Raw genomic sequence first — 21205 nt, forward strand, 5'->3', positions numbered from 1 at the left:
CAGTCAATCACGATGTAATCATGCTTCATTATTCTTCTCACTACAGCATGTTCAGTATTCAAAGTTAAGCCTCGTACTTCTCAGGCAAACCACATTGTTTCTCATCCACAACCGGAGATATGATCCTATAGCCTGTTCAGACAGAATTGCAAATATCACTGGAAAATTACGTTTCAATTACCATTTCAAAAAATGTTTAAATAATCAATTCTAAATCAGGTGTTTGAAACATTGGACACGGTAGTGTAGCAGCCATAAAAACTATTCAGCATCATATCATGGAGTAATAACGAAATCTAAAGTGTTGTCAGTGTTAATATTGAGTATTGCTGCCACACTCTATGTGTGGTTGTGGTCTTATGCTAGAGTTGCTGAGAGATGAGAGAAGAGAACGAGGGATGACCCAGATATTCCTCCCTCACTGCCACCTCTCTCCTCCCTTCAGAGGCCCAGAAAGAGGTGGAGGAAAAAAGTTACTTTTGTCCCACTTTTCCATGACCTGCTTTTTGTCTTTCGAGCATTAGAAGGAGAAGTGCAGTAGTCCACCGAGGCGTAAATGAGGACACAAGCAAACAGCATCATCTATGTGTCCTTATCATACTGAAAAAAGCACTTTGTGTCTTTGCAGCCTCATAAACAGGAAACTCAATTCCTTGTGTCATATCCAGAACCAGAATTCATTTCTGCTTCCTTTTATCTATTCAGCTTTTGTGTGTCTGTAAAATGTAGGTGACCCTCTCAGGCAGAATTGATGCTTATGTGTTTTCATTTGCTCCAGGGGGTTTATAAAGGCGTCTGCAGTGAGTCGATGTGTTCTTGTAAGAAAAATGTCCATATTTAAAACTTCAATTTAAACTGTGATCTCTATAGCTTCTGCTAATGGTCATACACACCTTCACGAGAGAGTTGCGTTGCAGGAGATGACGTAGGACGTAGTTGAACACAGTGACGAACACGAAAGCGCAGAAGAGAGAGCAAAACAAAACACCAGTCACGAATTAGAAGTACAAAATGTTGGATGATTTCGATAGAAGCCAAGAGGAGACTGGTTTTCCTTGGTTCTCGTGACACTAGCATATTCTCACCAGTGCGTATGCTACGCCTGCGTCCTGAGTCGTCATCTGCTGGACGCCACTCTCTCGTGAACACCGTTAGCAGAAGCTAGAGATTACAGTTTATGAAGTTTTGAATTTTTGATATTTGTCTTACACAAAAACATTGATTCACTTCAGAAAGTCTGTATTAACCCCTTGGAGACATGTGGAGTATTTTTATAATGGATGGGATGCTCTTTTTTTGGACTTTAAAATCTCGACTCCCCTTCAGTGCCATTTATACAGCTTGGAAGAGCCAGGACACTTTTTTATGTAACTCCGATTGTATTCGTCTGCACTTGCCAGACATATAAATCTGCTAATGATCTTCAGCATGGTTTCATAAAAAAACATGATCAATGTCATACATTTCCACTACCATTCAAAAGATTTGTCAGTATCCATTTTTTTTTTTTTTTTTTTTTAAGAACTTTATTTAGCAAGGGTGCATTTATATTGAACGAAAGTGACAAAAAATCTTTTAGGATTATACAAAAAGTCTAATTGACATCTGTTTTCTATCTCTAATTTAAATATATTTAAAATAAATGTTGTTCTTTTGAAATTTCTATTCAATAAAGAATGCTAAACAAAACAACAAAAATATCAGTTTCCACATAAATGTTAAGCAGCACAACTGTTTTTAAAACTGATAACAAAAAATGTTTCTTGAGCAGCAAATCAACATATTGAATGATTTCTGAAGGATCATGTGACACTGAAGACTGGAGGAATGATGCTAATTCAGCTTTGACATCATAGGAATACATTTTACAATATATTTTAATAGAAAATCATTTGTAATAATTTTTCACAATATAACTGTTTTTACTATATTTTGACCAAGTAAATGCAGCCTTTATGAGCATAGAGAGACTTATTTCAAAGACTTAAAAAAAATCTTACCAACCTCAAACCTTTAAACCTAGAAATACTTATAATAACTACCTAGAAAAGTAGACCCAGCTGCAAAAGATGATTTTGACAGCCATGCAAGTCAAATTATTATCCTGAATTTAACTAAATTACATATATTAGTGCTTTAGAAAAAATAGGACTTTACATGTTGCCTTTTGAACGCTGTCCTGGTTTACTTCCATTGTAAGTGTTACTGTAACCTGGATTTTTAGGCTTTAAAGGGTACATAACACACACAGTTTCACCTAATCTCATGTTAATCTTGAGTACCTATAGAGTAGTACTGCATCCTTCATATATCCAGAAAGTCTTAAGTTTTATCATATTTGTAAAAAAAAAAATACAGCTTTCAGATTCTTTCCAAAAAAAGCCGAGCTCCTGGAGGTGTGCCGTGAGCGGAGCTATAATACTGATGTTTCGTGTTGTTTCCATTAACATATATTCACTTATGTGCTGATTTCCAACAAAAGACAGAAATCCGATTCAGTTGTACTTACATGAATGGGGTCTTTTATCACAGGGACGGCTCCATGTTTTAATAGCAAACGATGTGCAAATCCAACGTCGACTTGGGCCTTGTTTATAAAACATTCGTCACTCAAATGAACAGAACACACAAACGCATTTGACACACACCGTTGCTGCCCCAGAAAAACAAACTGCATCCAATGTTCATGTAACGCTGGTTTCTTGGGGAAGCTGAACACGGTAAGCTGTCCCTCACATCCAAAATCGCACTTATTTGGAGACATTCTCGAACAAATCCTACACAGCGCTGCCGACGATTTTGAAGCACGTTGATGTGCGTGGTCTCGCTCTCCTTTCCGACAGAAATGCTCATATAAGGAGTTCTGCTCTATGTGCCGCTCTTGTCTATGTCATTAGATCCACTATCAAAAAAAAAAAAACAGCCGAAACTTTTCAGTCATTCTTCTAAAAAAATGTTTACAACTTTGGCCATGTTTAGCATGAGAATCCATCTCTTTAACATTGTGAACAACTCTGAATACACGAAACACCATTGTAACCCCCCTTTAGATAAAGCAGAGTTGAAACTTGGTAATCCTTCATAACATTATTCCATCAAGAAGTTACGTGTTGTACCTTGATTGTCCCTTTCAATAACTTGTCTTTTTAAACTTTATTTATATCCAGCTTTAAAAATCCCAGAAGACTTATATCTTGAACCCCATTGTGTTTTGTACTGCTCTACCTGTAAAATATGTTTGTCTGTTTGTTCACAGCACATGATGGTGATGCAGGACATGCTGAAAGACTTCCTGTTGGAGGAACACCTGCTTCTTGTGGGCAACCAGGTAAATGAGGATTCCCTTCCTCAGGACAGCAGTCTGCAGAGACGTCTGTCCACTCCGATACCGAGAGCAGAGCAGACATACAGTACACTAGCCCAGAGCGCTGGCATCATGCCATGAAGCACAGCTGCGTTTGTAAAGCATCTGCCCACCAGCTACAGGGTGAACTAGAGCTCAGTGTGCCCTATGGCGCCCAGGCGCTCGCCCACGCTCTGCACTAGAGACCTGTGGCTTTACTGCGTTTGTGTATGGAAAGAGAGTGGGCGTCCTGACTCTAAACTGTCACTCCAGTTTAGATGAAATACAGAACACATGAATGTGTGCTAGACATACAAAATGCAATAGGGGACCTGTGAATACACTAATGTTCAAAAGTGTTTTTTATGCTTTTGAAAGAATTCTCTTATGTTCCTTGAGGCTACTTTTTTTTTTTTTTTTTTTTTTGCATATACAGTGAAAACAGGAGTATAGTGAAATATTACTGTAATGTTATCTGTCACACTTTATTTTAAGGTCCAATTCTAGCTTTTAACAAACCAGTAACTACATTAACATTTGCCTCAATGAACTCTAAATTAATAGTTATTAAGTAGTTGTTAGGTTTAGGTATTGGGTAGGATAAGGGATATAGAATATGATCATGCAGAATATGTGCTTTAGATATACTAATAAACAGTTAATATATTAATAATGTACATGCTAATAAGCAACAAGTTAATAGTGAGAACTGGTCCCTATACAAAAGTGTTACTATATTTTAAAATGTAACTTATTCCTGTGATTTTCAGCATCATTAGAAATCAGATGAAAGAAAATACAGGGTCATAATGACATGAGGAGTAAATGACATATTTTCAGTCACAAGCGATCTATTTCTAATCTATGTTCATACTCTGTTCACAGGTATTGATCGATTCTTACATCTGATGAACAGACCAAGAGAATATTTTCAGCTTCACAGGTAAAATGAAGAAGTCCCTGAAGTTCTCCTCAAATACAGCCCTCTCAGAAAGGAAGACCTATAATCAGAAACTACTCTCCTGTAGACTCAATTAGAGCCTGGTTACGAGGCCACACTGGGAATGGCCCACATCCACTGACATCACATGCAGCTTTGCATCACTAGTGAATGAGTGAGTAATGTATCCTCTTTGTATATGAATAGAACAGGGAAAAAACAGAGGACACCTTTATTCATCAGAACGATAAACATCTGGACACGGATGCATCATATGAGTGTTTTCTATTAGAAGGTGAAACTTCCATTTGCAGACTCACCGAGTGCATGAAATAAAAAGATCTCCTCTCTGAGGCTCGAGTGAGCTATTTTAATCCTGATAAATTAGGACACCTGTTGACAGGGCAGAGAGAACTTTTAGGTTGTACTTTTGCCTTTGAAGAACTGCAATTAAAGGAGTAGTTCTCCTTTTACTTTTAACCTTGTTCCAACCCTGCTATTATTTTTCTTTCTTCTGTGAAACACAAAAGGAGATGTATTATTTTAATAATCCCTTTTAAGAAATTGCCAAAAAAATGCAGAAAATGTTCAAAAAGCTGTTGTTCTTAATTTCTCAGTGTGGTCCCCAATTAGATAAAATACTGGGGGCTTTGGCCACAGCTCTGGAGGACATTCCTGCAGTCAGTTTCCTCAAAACTTGCGACATCTGCGGCATTAAGCTTTGTGTTAAAACTGCACATTTTAGAGTATTTTTTTATTGTGGCCAGCCTAAGGCACACCTGTGCAATAATCATGCTGTCTACCCAGCATCTTGATATGCCACACCTGTGAGGAGAAGTGCTCACTAACACAGATTTAGACAGATTTGTGAACAATATTTGAGAGAAATAGCCCTTTTGTGTACATAGAAAAAGTCTTAGATCTTTGAGTTCAGATCATGAAAAATGGGGGCAAAAACAAAAGTGTTGCATTTATAATTTTGTTCAGTGTACATTTACCTCAGAATAACCATTTGTTGTCCATAAGCTCATCAGTCAAGAGGAGCATTTTGCTATATGTATGCGCTATTGCATTTTTATATTTTTACTTAACTTGTCTACATGACTTAACTCCTCCTATAAAATTGCATTTTACTAATTAAGAAAAACAGACTGGATGTGTGAAAGACATACACTCTTAAAAATAAAGGTGCTTAAAAAAAGTTTTTTCACAAAACCATTTTTGGTTCCACAAAGAACCATTTAGTCAAAGGTTCTTTAAAGAATAATCTCTTTCTCAACTTTTTACAATCTGATGAACCTTCTTTCACCACAAAGAACCTTTTGTGAAATGTAAAAGTTCTTCAGATGTTAAAGGTTCTTATGAAACCATTTAGACAAAATAGGTTCTTTTATGGCACCATGAAGCACCTTTATTTTTAAGAGTATGCCAAAATTTACAGGATGCATTGAGGAGAAGGCCAAACTACACTCAATGGCAAAGCGATGCTTATGGTCCATGATATTGGCACAGATTCTGTGAAATAAACAATGCGTGACTGTATATTTCAAGTTATTTCCCACTTTAAGTGAACCTCAGTTGCCAGGTCATCTACAAAATGTATTAAAAAGCTGATAAAGTCAGGAAAAGATGATGACAGTGACAGTATGATTGAAATATTCAAATGTTAAAATAAATAATAATAAAATGAATAAAGCACATTTATTTTGTGGCATCTGAAAAAAAATGGGTTTGGATCCCTACTATTTCTTTGTAAATACAATCTGATGTGTTATCCATTAATCACAAACAACTGGAAAAGTCAAGGAAACTCATAAGATGTCACCATGTCTAACCCGTCTACATGGTGCAGAGGTTGATGTCATCTTGAAAGTTTCTTCTTGAAAGTTAAACCAAAGTCAAACTCGCATGCATTATGGCCTGGTTAGCGATTATGGAAATCTTAAATTAGACTAAAGTAATCACTTCAGGGATTCTCCTTTCCACTAAGCCCACAGAGATATGTGTCACATTTCAAACCTGCACAAGAACTCAACAGCGCTCTGTCCATCACACTGAATTTAGGGCAGTTTACTTTATACTTCTACAGGACCTATAAGTATGAATCCACAAATAATCTCTCTCTAGAGATATAAGCTATGATTTTACTGTGAGCAAAGTCAACATCTATAGTATATTCATGATGTTCACGATAAACACAGTCTAAGCTCTGATCTTGTATGCTTCAACAGAGACACTACAGTCCAGACTTTAACACTGCAACCCTCTGTGAGAGATGGCATCATCATCTATGAAGACTCTCCATTGGTCAGCATTAACCTCTGACATCATGGCTCTGATTCAAACTTAGTGAGCTGCCCACACAGACATGGGTTTAGTCTCTACGTCTTTGTTCAAAAACAGGGCTTCTTTCATCTTCAGAACACAAATTAAGATATTTTAGATAAAAATCCAAGAGCTTTCTAATCCTGCACAGACAGCAACACAACTGATACGTTGAAGGCCCAGAAAGGTACTAAGGACAATTTTAAAATAGTTCAGGTTCAACCTGAATTTAATGAAGCTACGAGAATACTTTTTGTACGCAAAGAAAACAAAAATAGTGACTTTATTCAACAATTCAGGTTGAACCACTGATGTCACATGGACTATTTTAAACAGTGTTGGAACTTTGGAACTAAACTCTGTAAGGCTGCGACCCTCCAGGAACTGAGTTAGACACCCATGCTATAAAATATATTTATCCGATTCATGTTAATACAAATTAACTGTCTTATATATAAGTCTTTGACACTAGTTTGAAAACCCTGTTCTAAGAACATGGAGGAAGAGGCAATCCCAGAATGCATTGCACCATATATTTGATTCAGTAAACACTTAAGAGTATTTTGTCAGCTCAACAACACACCAAAGGTGCGGCCACTTTTACTTTTGCCTGGTGAAAATTTCCAGTAAGAAAGCGCAGTTGGGAGTTTCACACAACTTCGAAAATGTTGCACTTTCCACTTCCTTTGTTTGCAAGTGACTTCTGTGAGAGTTGTGTATTAAACATCGCTATGCTATCGACTATGAACAGTGGACTGTTTTTTTTTTTGTGTGTGTGTGTTTGCTGATGTGACACAGATCGCTACTGAAAAAAAAAGAAGAAGAAAAAATTGCTCATGTGACCCAGATCTGTTTTCTTCCCCCTTATAACCACGTGAACGGCACAGTTTGGGCCACTGATTTGGCCAACTTTCATGTGTGGTACTAAAACAGATACAGAATTGATGCTTTGCAATTTATACAAATTTTATCCAGTAGTTTATCCTGAGTTTTCACATACCAGTAGTTCATCGGTCACTCAGTTAATATGGAAGATAGGCGTGGTGGTAGTCAGCGGAGAAATAGTAAGGTATAAATATTAAGGCAATGGCTCTGTACAAGCAAAATTTGATGGATTGTATTGTAAATACACTATATTGCTGAAAGTATTGGGACACCCTATTCTAAAGAACAGGTTTGACTACTTTAGTAATTTTTCAATGGTAGTGCATTTTAACATATTCAGTAACTGTGAGAGCCCTGTTATGTCCTTTATACTTTATGTTGGCATTATACAATACAGATGAATATTTAACTGTGACAAAACAGCTTATTCCATGTTGGTCAAATTTAATCAATAAATGTATACTTTATGTAATGAAAAACCCTCATAGTCCAAACTATCCCGGACGAGCCCCCAGTATTTTGTCAAATTGGGGACCAGACTGAAAACTGAAGAAAAACTTGAAGGATTGTATTGTAGATACACTATATTGCCAAAAGTATTGGGATATCTCCTTGTAATGAACAGATTTGTAATTTCCAGGAGTAAACAAATGTTTAAGCATATAATTAGATTCTAGGCCAGGTAGTTGTGTGCTTCTAATGTTATAGAAACCGTTTGGAATAGTGAATTTAAATATTGTCTCCTCGTCATGGTCTTTGTCCTCCCTATTGCCTGTGTATAAATTTTCAGGTTCCCATCACACATCACCTAAAAATGAACGTGTAAATACTAATTTCAGTGACTTTCCGTATGATAACATGTTGCATGCTTTTTTTTTTTTTTGCACAAATGGGTCAGTTTAGGAGGATGTCCAAATCTGATATCAATCACAATTCAAAGCATAGTGAGCAAGAGCCAAACAAAAATGTAAGATTGACCACCTCAGTGGTTCTGGGTGTCCTGTGAGCTCCTGAAAACCAGTCATCTGAAGTGTAAACTTTGCATAGTGATATTTATACATCTATCAGCAGATGGTCCAGACCACTGCTCCAGCGAGGACAAACACGTTGCCAGCTCACACTCGGAGGACGCCCCGGCACAGATGAGGGAAAAAGCGTTAAAAATTAATGAATGACCTCAAGGACAGTGTGTTATAATCCTCCATGCTGCTCATTTCTGAAGTCGGCCTGTTGTTTTGTTAGCGTGATGGTGCCATTTAGACACGTTGTTTGTGAAGCAGGGTTGTGGGTGTTCTCTACAAAAGGCTTTTAACGATGTCTCTGCTCGATACAAGGTGGAGGGAGATGAAAAGCAGACTGTGACTCGAAGTTTGGCCCCTCAATTAGCACCCAGCGGCAGCTCTAATGATATAAATAGTCTTTAGGCTTTGAAGACCCATCTGACGCCTCATCTGATATCAATGCTTCCAAATGGTCTTGCATTGCTGACGGATAAAAGCAACAAGAAAACACCCCTCGCTCTCTGCAAAACACCTTACAGCTCCGGGTTGTAAATAACAGGTGCTAATGTCACCTACATGTCAGAGGTGATAAAAACAAGCTCAACATGTCTATAATATTCAGCTCTCCATTAACTCTGGTTCTCTTTGCTGTTTTAGAATAAAGATGATCTGGAGATGGAGTGCAGTGGTTCAAAAATGGGAAAAGAAAAGCATGGAAACCAAGCTGTTTTGTTTGACATCTGTATATCGCCACCTATTCAGTATGGAAATATTTTGGTGTCCCGTGATTCAGATTGATTTCAGTTCAGCAAGTCATGAGCTTATTCCATTCAATTCAAATTCAATTTTAAGTTTTTTTTGCAACATCAGAGTTAATTATTACCAAATTAAATGTAAAGATTTACATAAAATATTTTAGTTTGGGTTGGTTGTTGCAAAATGTTGGTTGTTTTCTTTAAGATATTTAACAATTGTACAGTCATTTTCACATCCAAGAGTTTAGCCAATCAAAAGAGATGTAATCTGCGTATAAAAGGTACACTACTGTTCAAAGGTTTGGGGTCTGCAGGATTTAAAAAAAAAATGTTTTTGAAAAGTGTGTCTTTTGCTCATAAAGACTGCTTTTATTTGATCAAATATAGGTAAAAACAGTAAAACTGTAAAATATCATTACAATTTGAAACATATTTTAAAATGTAATTTATTCCTATGTTATCAAAGCTGAATTTTCAGCATCATTACTCCAGTCTTCAGTGTCACATAATCCTTCAGAAATCCTTCTAATATGCTGATATGATGCTCAAGTTAACATTTCTTATTATTATCAAAGTTGAAATTTTTGAATAAATACATAATACAATAATTATTTCAGGATCATTCGATGCATAAAAAATTCAAAATAACAGTGTTCATTTGAAATATATATCTTTTATTTTTATAGCTCAAAAGTGATAGTAAAGACATATATAATGCACACTTGCTGACACGGTATAATCTTACAGACACGGTAGTGTATTTCAGGTGAGTGGCAAGCAGCAATTGCCACTCACCTGAAATACACTATACTATGGTTGTTTTAAAAAAAAAACTTTACACCTGTTTTTGGGGCAAGAAGCATTGCCTTTCATAATTGAACTTGATGGAAGAATGAAATAATGGAATACAAATGTGCTTTCGTCTGTTTTTCTAAAGGTTAAAGCTGTAAAGATGGGACATATTCTGGTAATAGATGAAGCTGATAAAGCTCCCACAAATGTCACCTGTATCCTGAAGACATTGGGGGAGAGAAGAGAGATGATCCTGGCAGATGGAAGAAGAATGGTTTCAGGTGAAATGGACAGACAAGATTAAAAATATTTTATATTTACATGTCACAAACCCATCACTGACAATCTTTAAAATAGGAATCGTTCTTTGTTTTCCATAGATCCACTACAAGCAGCCGGAAGGCCTAATGCTATTCCCATGCATCCAGACTTCCGCATGATTGTTTTAGCAAACTGACCCGGCTTTCCGTTTTTGGGAAATTACTTCTACGGTGCACTTGGTAAGACTTATATATTATACAGTATCGCTTTAAAAATATTTGACCACTGCATGACATGATTGACCAGTCAGAGTCAATGATATCAGAAAATAGTGTAACACATTTACAATAATTATGTAATAGTTTTTGAAATACTTTTGATGATTTGACAATTTACTCCTCCAGGGGTCATATTTAGCTTCATGCAGTGGACAGCCGCAAACCTCAGGCTCAGTTTGCCATTCTGAAGCAATATGGGCCTGGCTTTCTTGATGAAATCCTCCAGAAACTGGTGACTGCATTCGGAGAGCTCCAGACCTACCCCTACTCTACACACGAGAAGTGGTCAGCGTCATAAAACACCTGTAGGTAATCAGCTGGTAGACTTGAAGGGATGGTTCTCCCAAAAATGGAAATGTTGAATTAATTATTCACCCTCATTTCATTCCAAACAACGTAAAAACTTTGTTGATCTTCGGAACACATATTAACATATATTTTTTAATGAAATCCGAGAGCTTTCTGTTCCTCCATAGACAGAACACACGTTTAAGACTTAAAAAATCTTCAAAGAAAATCTTACTGACCCGAAAATGTAATGGTAGTTATTTCAGGTGAACAGCAGTTATAAAAAACAAACTGCGATTGGTCATTTGTCAGCATTCAGTCTCTTCCTGTATAAAAGGGCAGACCATGTCTAGAATAAGCTGCAAAGTGGACCAGACTTTATGCCACAAGTCAAAACCTCACAGTACATTAAACCTCTTGGTTTTAGGATGTTTCCTCTTTTAAGATTTCATACTTTGCGTGGGTATTGTGTAATAGATGAGGGTGAGTGACTCTGTGTCTGAGATTAAAGGTGCCACACGAGAGCGAGAGAGAGAGAGAGAGTGAGGAGAGGCCTGTCTCTTCACTCGGCCCACTCACAGACTGATCTGACACATAGAGGCCACACTGCCATTCTGGGCCACCTGTCTCTGGGCTTTAACTCTTCTCTCTCTCTCTCTCTCACACACACACACACACACACAGCGTTCCAGCCGCCTCCTCTCATCTCAGCTCTCCGGAGCGACAGAGATGCAGATAGATGGATGGAATTCGTCTGTCACATTGGATGAGGAGTCAGTTGTCAGATTAGTCTGCCGCGAGCAGCCATCAGAGGTCTACACTTACTGTCAAATGTTGGACACACGTGACTAAATTTGTTCCTTGTGATCTTATAAACCTTTTCGTCTAAAGGCCGCTATGCTTGAATTGAATTGAATTTGGAAACAGTCTGCTTATGAATATCTAAACTATATTTATTTATTTATTTAAAAGCCTCAATGTCCAGAGTAAGCAGAGCTACAATTAAGATGAAGAACCTAAAATATAATACATTCTTTTAATAATATGAGGGAAAGTAATGGTGGGTGAATGGTAAATGGATTCAAAGCTGTGCCTCATTGCATGAGCATCAGCTGCACACCAAGTCTGTTAATTTTGCTCGTCTTTGTTACGCAGACACCTGTGATCATTAACAGAGAAATGTGGAATATCATTGTGCATATTGCAATCATTTTAATCGTTTTATTCAGAATGTGTCATTAGACTGGTTTCACGGTCCCTCTCTGTCATGTGTCTTTTAAATGTATCAGGGTTTGAAGCAGTGCTTTCTCAATCTTTTTTGCTCCAAGTAAGGGTTTGTGTGAGGTATTTATTGTTTTAACAATGTGCAAATCTGCTTTTTGAACAATTCAGTTTAATCAGCAATTCAGAGATGACTTTATGACTCCGTGATGAATGACTCAGTGACTCAACTCATTAAGACAGTCGCAGTTTCCATACTATATAATATAAAAACAGTATGCAAGAAAAGTATTATGTCCAAATTCATGGTATTCAGCAGAATGAGATTCTGGTTCAGATTATCATTTTTGTCATGAATATTTCACACCCCTAAATTCCCCACATTGTCCCCAAAAAATATTAAAAGCAACAAGCATACCCTTGCCCCAGGTATTTTGTGTGTGTGTGTTTTATTTAGTTTTTTCTGTTGTTTAAGGGTCAATCCTGAGGATATTCCTATTTTCTTTTATTAAAAAAGTAACAAAAAGAATTACAATGACAATTAAAATAAAAAATAAATACATTTCATGATTTTAGTTGTTTAAAGAGTTGACTGTTCATCTGGGATCTCATTCTTCTCAACCAGTGAATTAACATGACTCTTCCAGTCATTGAGAATAAGGATTTAAGAGAAGGATTTAATAAAAGAAGAAAAAAAACACTCACACTTACATGTTATTCTTCCTATGAATATTTTATATTTTGGCATAACTAAAAAATGTATATTAATTATTAGAATGCCTGTGGCATTTTAATATTGTATTAATTTTTACATGAATTTTCTAGGTGTGAAAATCACACTTTTAAAATCAGACTGCCTTATCTTCCATGGGACACTGGTTGAAAACTTCAGATCATATAAAATGACCTCCTACCCACAAAAGAAAGCTTCAACAAAGAAAATAAACCTTCCAAAAACATATTTAATAGGTGTTAAAACAAGCTAGTTGTGAAACAGGCAGCTTTCCTGAAAGACTCAAGAACATCTTCAACAAAAAGTGACCATGCTGCCATCTGTGAGAAGAAAATCCATAGGGTTTCATTTGGCCGGTTTATCTATTTCTACTGTATGTTATGATGTTTTAATGATTGTGATTGTTGGCAAGATCAGAGTGCTCTTAAATATTGTATCATTATGACTAAACGCTTTTGTGCTTACTACTTTCCTTTTTTTTTTTCTCCAGAAATTTCCAGACGAGGGCCTGGCCGACGTGGTGAGGAATGTGTTTGACTTTGATAACAAGGACATGCGTGAGGTGCTGATCACAGCGTGCACCTGTCCAAGGAGTAAGAGCTCAGCTCCTATTGCCCTTTACTGTCTGTGAATGCAGTATCATGAACCAATACCGTGCAACACACTGTCCTGGACTAATATAACTACCTGTTGAAGGGATCTGCTCTGCGTGGTCCTTAAACCGTACACTTGAACAAATGTGTTTGTTTGTGAAGTGTGCTATTTTTGATAGTTTTTAACATCAAATAAATTACTAACTCCACCTTTAATTGATGCTTTTATCTCATAAGCTCGTTTCAATGAAGGTGCAATAGACAAAACCCTAAACATGCTTGAATTTAGTAATACGCTAAACTGTCTTGGACTCTTGCTGGAATAATGTACACTGAAAACTTGATTGCCAGTGTCTGGTTAATGCATTTAAACGATATGAAAGATTTTGGGCGAATTATTGCAAGTGAGCATCTCTATACCTTGTTCGTTCATAATGAGCAGAGCACTTGAGGTGGAAAATCTGGAGACAGCCGTGTGGTGGTTTGTAACAGACATGGTGAAGGGAGCGGTTCAAAACAACACCATTTCCTCTGGAACGGCCCTTTGTGTGGCGTCCATGTCCCATCTGTCCAAGTGACCTTCCACAGTTTGGAATGTGTGCTTTATCTGATTATCAAGAGTTAGTCATCTGCATTATATAACAACACATATATTTCTCCTTCGATAGCGGTCATCTCATTCGCTCACTTTTGCATATTATTCACTTTCAATAAAGGACATTATTTGTTTCTTCCAGCTCTTATTTGTCTCATTTCACTTGCTTTTGAGTGTTTTGCCGTCTGGTATACACAGTTTGTTATTTTTATAAAAAATACTGGACATTTTTAAAAAGAAAACAAATTCCCTTTGAATGATGTTTCTATGTATAATCACCTTTGAAAGTTACCTATTTCACCTATTTGAAAGTTGAAATGCTTGTTTTTACCAAAGCTGCAATAAAAAATGTAATATTCTGAAATATTTGTACATCTTTAAAGAACTATTTTCTATTTTAATGTGCAATATTTTCCTGTGATGCAAAGTGAATTTTCAGCATCATTAATCCAGTCTTCAGTGTCACACGATCCTTCAGAAATCATTATATTAAGATGATTTCCTGCTCAAGAAACATCATAATTATAAATGTTGAAAGAGTTGTGCTATTCTCTATTTTTGTGAAATCCATGATACGTTTTTTCAGGATTATATGATGAACAGAACTTACAAAAGTAAAACTTTTATGTTAATTAGATCTATTTTGTAACATTAAAAATGTCTTTATGTTTTTTTCAATTCCATGCATCCTTGAATAAAAATATTTTTCTAAAGAGGAAAAGACCTTTTGACCCCAAAGTTTTCATTGATGCGTTACATTAAAAGTATCTTAATGCTGTATTGCATTAATATTTTATCTTGAGGGGAATGATATGTCATCCCATCTGCTTCAGCTGCAGATTAATGCAGTAATGTTTTCTCTGGGAATAGTATCAGAGCAATAACCAGATGTGAAACTACAACCTTCCTGAATATCAGTGAACTCCAGGCCCACTACAGAGACAGCAGAATGAAGCAGTGAACCTGCTCTTCTACACAGGCACTTCAGATGAAAGCCGTGCCATCCACTTGCTGCCATTACGATCCATTTACAGGTGTCGTTCCTGCCCTGAGGTAAGGTTCATCTGAGACATGCTGTTATTATCTGAGCACGGATCATCAATAGATGCATCTTTTCCACCAAACCCGTACGGGGAAAACATTGTCTAATAATAGCAGATGGAAATAGTAAATGGTCACAGATCAAAACAAGTCTGAGCCAATAGATTCACCATAGTTAATGAGATGTGATGTTTGTGCAATAATACCTTTTTTTCGTTTTTCATTTCCATAAAGATGTACCAACTCCAAAAAACAGAAAGAAATCTAATAATGAATTTACATTCATATAATGCAACTGGTGTGCCTGGAAGAAACCTTAAAACACCTGTTGCAGTGGAAAAAGGAGTGTGGAGAACATGATTACTTCTGAAAAAAAAATAATAATCTAAAAATACAGATGTCCAGACATCACAGGGGGCCATCCAGGGGTCACTGCTCTCCCAGTGGAGAACTAAACAAAAGCTGAATGGAACAGTGTGGCCCGTGACCACAAGGGCCCGTCTCAGCCAAACCCACCATCTGTCCAGAAGTGATGCAAGCCTTCTATTAATAACACCGAGAGTGTGCGGTATGTGAAAGCTAAGGCATAAGGAAGCCATTATCCTGAAGTTTTAATGGTGAGGTGGAATTTAAGACCTTCACCTCTTCACCAACCTCTCCTGTGAAGGGTAACGGGAGGCTGGCATAATACTTGCATTAAGTGTTCAGTTCATGTGTAAAAATGACATCTAGATATCTTAAAGGCACAGCTGTAAAAAAAAACAAAGGCTGGGGTCAGATTATGAAAACGGTTATGTAAAACTAAATGATGATTGTTCTTGGCAAATAAAACCTAGACATTAACCTAAAATCATAAGTGTCCCTCAGGGAATCGAATGAAATGATATGACCTTTTTTTCAGAACCGAACACATTCCTGTCGGGTTTTTGTAGGGCAACACAGTCCTGCTTCTGGACCTGGTGACCGGTGCTGTGAGGAGACACACAGGAGAGCTCAAACTGATGGAGAGTCAGGTGGAAACTTCATCTAGATCTGTCGTTCTTAACCAGGCGGCCGCAGCAAACTAATATGATTTGAATTCACACCCTTATCAACTGTGTTGTGCCTTCAAATCATTGTGGACAGATAAACAGTTTGAGAACAACACATTAAACGTATAATTTCTGCATTGCTCCCACCATCTCCCTATTAAAGGGTGTGATGCAGTTTAGATTAAAGATCTGAGAATAACTGTAAATGGTCTCTTTCAATACACCAGTTTTCAAGATAATACTTTTTCAATTGTAATTTAACAAGACATTCACATTGTTGGTTATTGGTCACATGAAAGTAAACAAAATTTCAGATAAGAATTAATCTTCAAGTTGTAGTTATTTTACATTTAGTTTGCATTATTAAAATGTTTAATCAATTATAATAAAGATATTGTAGTCATTGTAGACCCTACATTATGGGTTACTATTAAAATCACACAAAATGATATTCAAACTCAAATTAAACACTTTCAAGATGATACAAATGATATTATCAGTTCGTATAATATTAGTGTCACTGGACACAGTTTTTGTTCCCAGCTGCGATGGTGCAGAAATAGAAACCATTCCAAAACAAAAAGTGTAAAAATAAAAAGCACTGAGAAAAATTCAAGAGAATAGTTTAATCTAATTAATACACAATTTGGCCCAATATTTGTGTGCTATGAATGTTAGAAGCATGTTACCATATACTTCACCATAAGTTCATCATAGCGCTGTAACTTAATCATCCTTTAGAAAACAAGTCCTGTCCCAATAGATCTCATGTAGTGCTCTCCAGATCGTTCAGTTATGAGGCTTAGTCACCGAAATGAAATTCCTGTCATTATTACCAGTGTTAATTTATTCTACTTTTACAATGTCCTTTTGTACTTTTTGAAGCTTGAAAATTTTGGATATGTGGACAATCAATGGATGGATGGACAAAATGATACATTCATTTGCATTCAAAGATTAAAGTCTTATGATTTAAGTAAGTAAAAGATGCCAGAATTGTCATTTTTGGATGAACTATTCCTTTAAGTTAGGATGTTGTCTTAGAAAGCAGAGCCAACAGCTCATTAGGTTTGGGACCAGAGCTCTGGTGTCCTGTTCAGGCATGGCCTACTGGTTTGTTCTCTGCTCTACTTGAACAGGAGTCAGCTGGATGTTGTTGATGTGCTAGAAAGTCATGTTCATACCTGTACCATCTCCCTCCCCATCAATCTCAAGGCTGTGTTCCTGGTGGCTGAAGACTGTTGGCTTGTTTTTGAGAGCAAGACTGACTGGTGCCAATGAAATCAGAAGAATTCCTTCATGTTTTAGTTGATTGCACTCATGGCTCAGACTTGGGAAAGAGGGTTTTCCTTTTTTGAGGTTATATAAGTGCATTTGCTTTAACAAAATGTTCTACCAATCATGTGCAGAAGGTTCCTGTTAACAAAGCCCATGCACATGGGTGCAGAGGACACAGGAGTGTGCCAACTACATGCCATCAGTGAAGACGCTGTTAACACTGGCCTTGGCACCAGCTCAGGTGAGCAACTCTTATCACTTATTGGCCAGAACAACCAATCAGAAGTGACTCTGCAATTTTTCCATCCAATCAGGGCCACTGAGAGCCCTTCACACTTGGCAGTCACCATCTGTCTTACTTTGACAAATGTGTCTGTTTCACATCTGCTTTGAGTGACATGAGGACTGTGGGATTTTTAAATCTTGACTTGTGTCAGATTCAGGATTTTTGCATATGGATAATCTTGGTGTCATGTTTTATAGCTTTCATAGTAAATATCATCTCAGATGCTGCCTGGTGTTCAAAAATGTATTGTGCTTGCGGAATTAATCTATTCACTCATTGCACTTTATATTCTCACTACTAGTGGGTTTGCATGTTTTCACTTATAATTTAGTTTTTATTTATATATCGCTTTATACTGTACACAAATCAGGCGAAACAGCGAAGTAAAGCAGTGCCGCCATTACTGCGTCCCTTGCTGCTAAGGAAGTAGCAGAAGTAGCGTGTTGGTCACGTAGGCGGCTGTAGCAGATGTTAGCTGTACGAAAAGTTTTTTTTTTTTTTTTTTTTTTTAGTACATATGCTGTCCAGTGATGCCGGGAAGAGCGTGTTGTGTGGTTGGCTGTTTTAACTACAGCACAAAACTACAGGCCTGGAATAAAACCGTTTGTGAAATTCACAAACTTTTGTTGAACACTGACTGCCTATGTTTACGGGCATCATTTTATATATATATATATATATATATATATATATATATATATATATATATATATATATATATATAACAAACTTTAAACAATTAAACTTTTTTTAAACAAACTTTATTATGAACAATGCACAGGACAATAGGTACAGAGAACACTACAAATATTGTGCAACCTGCACAACAAATAAATGATGTACAGACCAGAGGATAATAACATATTAATTGATTTATAAGGGGAAAATTAAAAAATATTTAGATCCTTTAAATCTTCTTAGCGTATCTTTCACAGGATAAGTTTGATGTAAAATTTTAAATGAAACTTCTTTTATTGTATTATTAATAGAGTATTTATAAATAGTAGTATTAGCTTTTTCCCAATTTAAATCACCCAGGCTTAAATACCAAAAAAAACTTTGCAGCAGGTGGAACAGAGCACGAAATTTGATTTCTAATATATTTATTGGTGTATTATTTCTTTGTAATGTCTGTATCTCCAATAAAAATTATTTATAAATTCAGCACTAATATATGTGAATGATATGTGTTTTAGAATTTGAGTCTGTAGGGATTGCATCAAATACAACGGCGTATTCTTTTGGTGTCACTGAGAAGTTAAAGTTCTGAAGAAATTCTGAATATGACATGAGCAAACCATCTTTCTTCAATAACTGTCCTACCAACAGAATTCCTCTATCTAACCATGGCCGACAAAACAGAGACTTCTTTTTATAAAGGATTTCATTGTTATTCCAAATAAAGTATCTATGTGGGCTAAAGTTATGTTTATAGATCAATATCCAAGATAGAAGGGCTTGTTTGTGGAAGTCATCCAATTTCAAGGGAATTTTATCAATAGAAAAATTACATTTCAGTAGAAAATGTCTCCCACCAAGAGTATTGAACAAATATGATGAATACACAGAGTTCCTGGTCGAACGGAGGACCAAGATGTGCGTCAAAAGTGGAATATTTTTAAGGATGGCCTAATAGTTATTTAAAACTTGTGAAGCTTGTGAACATATTAGCAACACAGCTAGTAATGACAGCATTCGGTTTTATTGTTGTCATCAATTAATACACTTCTTAATTACATTACATTACATATTTTTACATTATTACATTGTTGTAAATAAATTACCTTTATTAGTAAGTTTTGGCAGTTCGAAACAGCTGACCAAAGCAAACTTTTTGGGGGAAGTCGTGGCCTAGTGGTTAGAGACTCCTAACACTAAGGTTGTGGGTTCGAGTCTCGGGCCGGCAATAACACAACTAAGGTGCCCTTAAGCAAGGCACTGAACCCCCAACTGCTCCCCGGGCGCCGCAGCATAAATGGCTGCCCACTGCTCCGGGAGTGTGTTCACAGTGTGTGTGTGTGTGTGTTCACTGCTCTGTGTGTGTGCACTTTGGATGGGTTAAATGCAGAGCACAAATTCTGAGTATGGGTCACCATACTTGGCTGAATGTCACTGTGACGAGTGGGGCGGGGCCGAGAGGCGTGGGAACAGGGAGTGAGGCCAGGTGTAGTGATTGGAGATGAGCTACACCTGCGACCCACCACCGGTCTCGAGTCCCATGTAGGAGATGGAAGGATATAAAATTGGAGCGACAACCGTGAAGGACGAGAGAGGACCAGGCCTGGGCCATTATTTTATGTTTTGCTTTTTATTTTGTGCGCACCAGTCGTCCGTGAGGGGCTGGTGCACTGTTTTGTGTTTATTTTTGTCATTAAAGTTTCATTTTGATTGTGCGCCGGTTCCCGCCTCCTTCTTCCCATTGATTACGAAGGTTATATCATTACAGTGGTGCCCAAGCCCGGGAGAAGGAGGGACGCGCTGCTGAAGATCCCTCGCCGCGGTGCCCTCGAGCTGGTGAAGAGTATGTCGCCATCTATAATATTCTGACCGTTGGTGCCCGTCTCACACCTAGATTGTCTACACTTCATCATTTCATCATTGTTGTGTTTAGGGGATACGCGACATGTTTACATTAATCTACACCCCGCCTCCTGCAGCGTGGGTGTGTTGCAATGTTCAAAAACAGAAACCTGTCATTCAGCCTTTTCACACTTCTTTTTGACCCCAAATGAAGAACAAAAACGAACATTGTTTCAAGTATATCAGGACCTTCAGTTTACTTCAGTCCATTATGAAACCATTCACAGAATGCATTTTTGCTTTGCAGTGGAATGGGGAAAAGAAAAATGTAAGGCCTTGATACACTTTTTAAAAAAAGTTGAACTTATTATAATACTGTGTTTAGAGCGCAATGGTCAAACGTGCCAATCTAGAGTGAAAAGCAGTGGTATGGAAAAACACATTCCTTGTGAATGGCCCCTTGGATTCAGCTATAAAATGCAGGGTTTTTTTTGTTCTTATCTGATAGTCAGATCTACGGTACACAATATTCAGTGTCTTTTAAACCCCCATCCCTAACTAAGCAAGCCAGTGGTAACAAGCCAGAAACCCAAACTCTCTCAGGTGCCAAAAATGGAGAAAAAAATCTTTGAAATAATCAGTCGAGATGCCAGTTCTCCTCTTGGCTAAATGAACAAATGCTGTTTGTTATTGCTCATACACGGGTTTAGGGTTTTCTCCAAACGTTATTTAGGATACGTCAGAGAGAAGTACCTCTCCCTCAGAGCGTGACTGTCCACAGAAGTAGCAATTCCACTACGCCTGCCGGCTGACAGACAGGTCACGGTTACAAGCCGCTGCCGCCTGTCCTCGTGTCATTCTCAGCACGTCTCTTCTCCCTGCTGCTGCCAGGACATACCTCACTCTGGTGCTATCACTGAACCAGGGTTATGTAGCCATAGCTTCCTCTCTCTTACAACTACACCGAAGCATCGACCGCAGGCCTCTGGAGGTGTGCAGGCCAGGTTGACAGTCCTTAACAAAGACAGGGACCGCCGGA

General features: G+C 37.4%; 1 pseudogene; it reads left to right on the plus strand.

The window, feature by feature from the left end:
* Positions 1-21205, plus strand: part of LOC113108084 (von Willebrand factor A domain-containing protein 8-like) — an 85602-nt pseudogene that overhangs the window by 30201 nt on the left and 34196 nt on the right.

Source organism: Carassius auratus, chromosome 9 (genome assembly GCF_003368295.1).
Source record: "Carassius auratus strain Wakin chromosome 9, ASM336829v1, whole genome shotgun sequence".
In the NCBI taxonomy this organism is placed as follows: domain Eukaryota; kingdom Metazoa; phylum Chordata; class Actinopteri; order Cypriniformes; family Cyprinidae; genus Carassius; species Carassius auratus.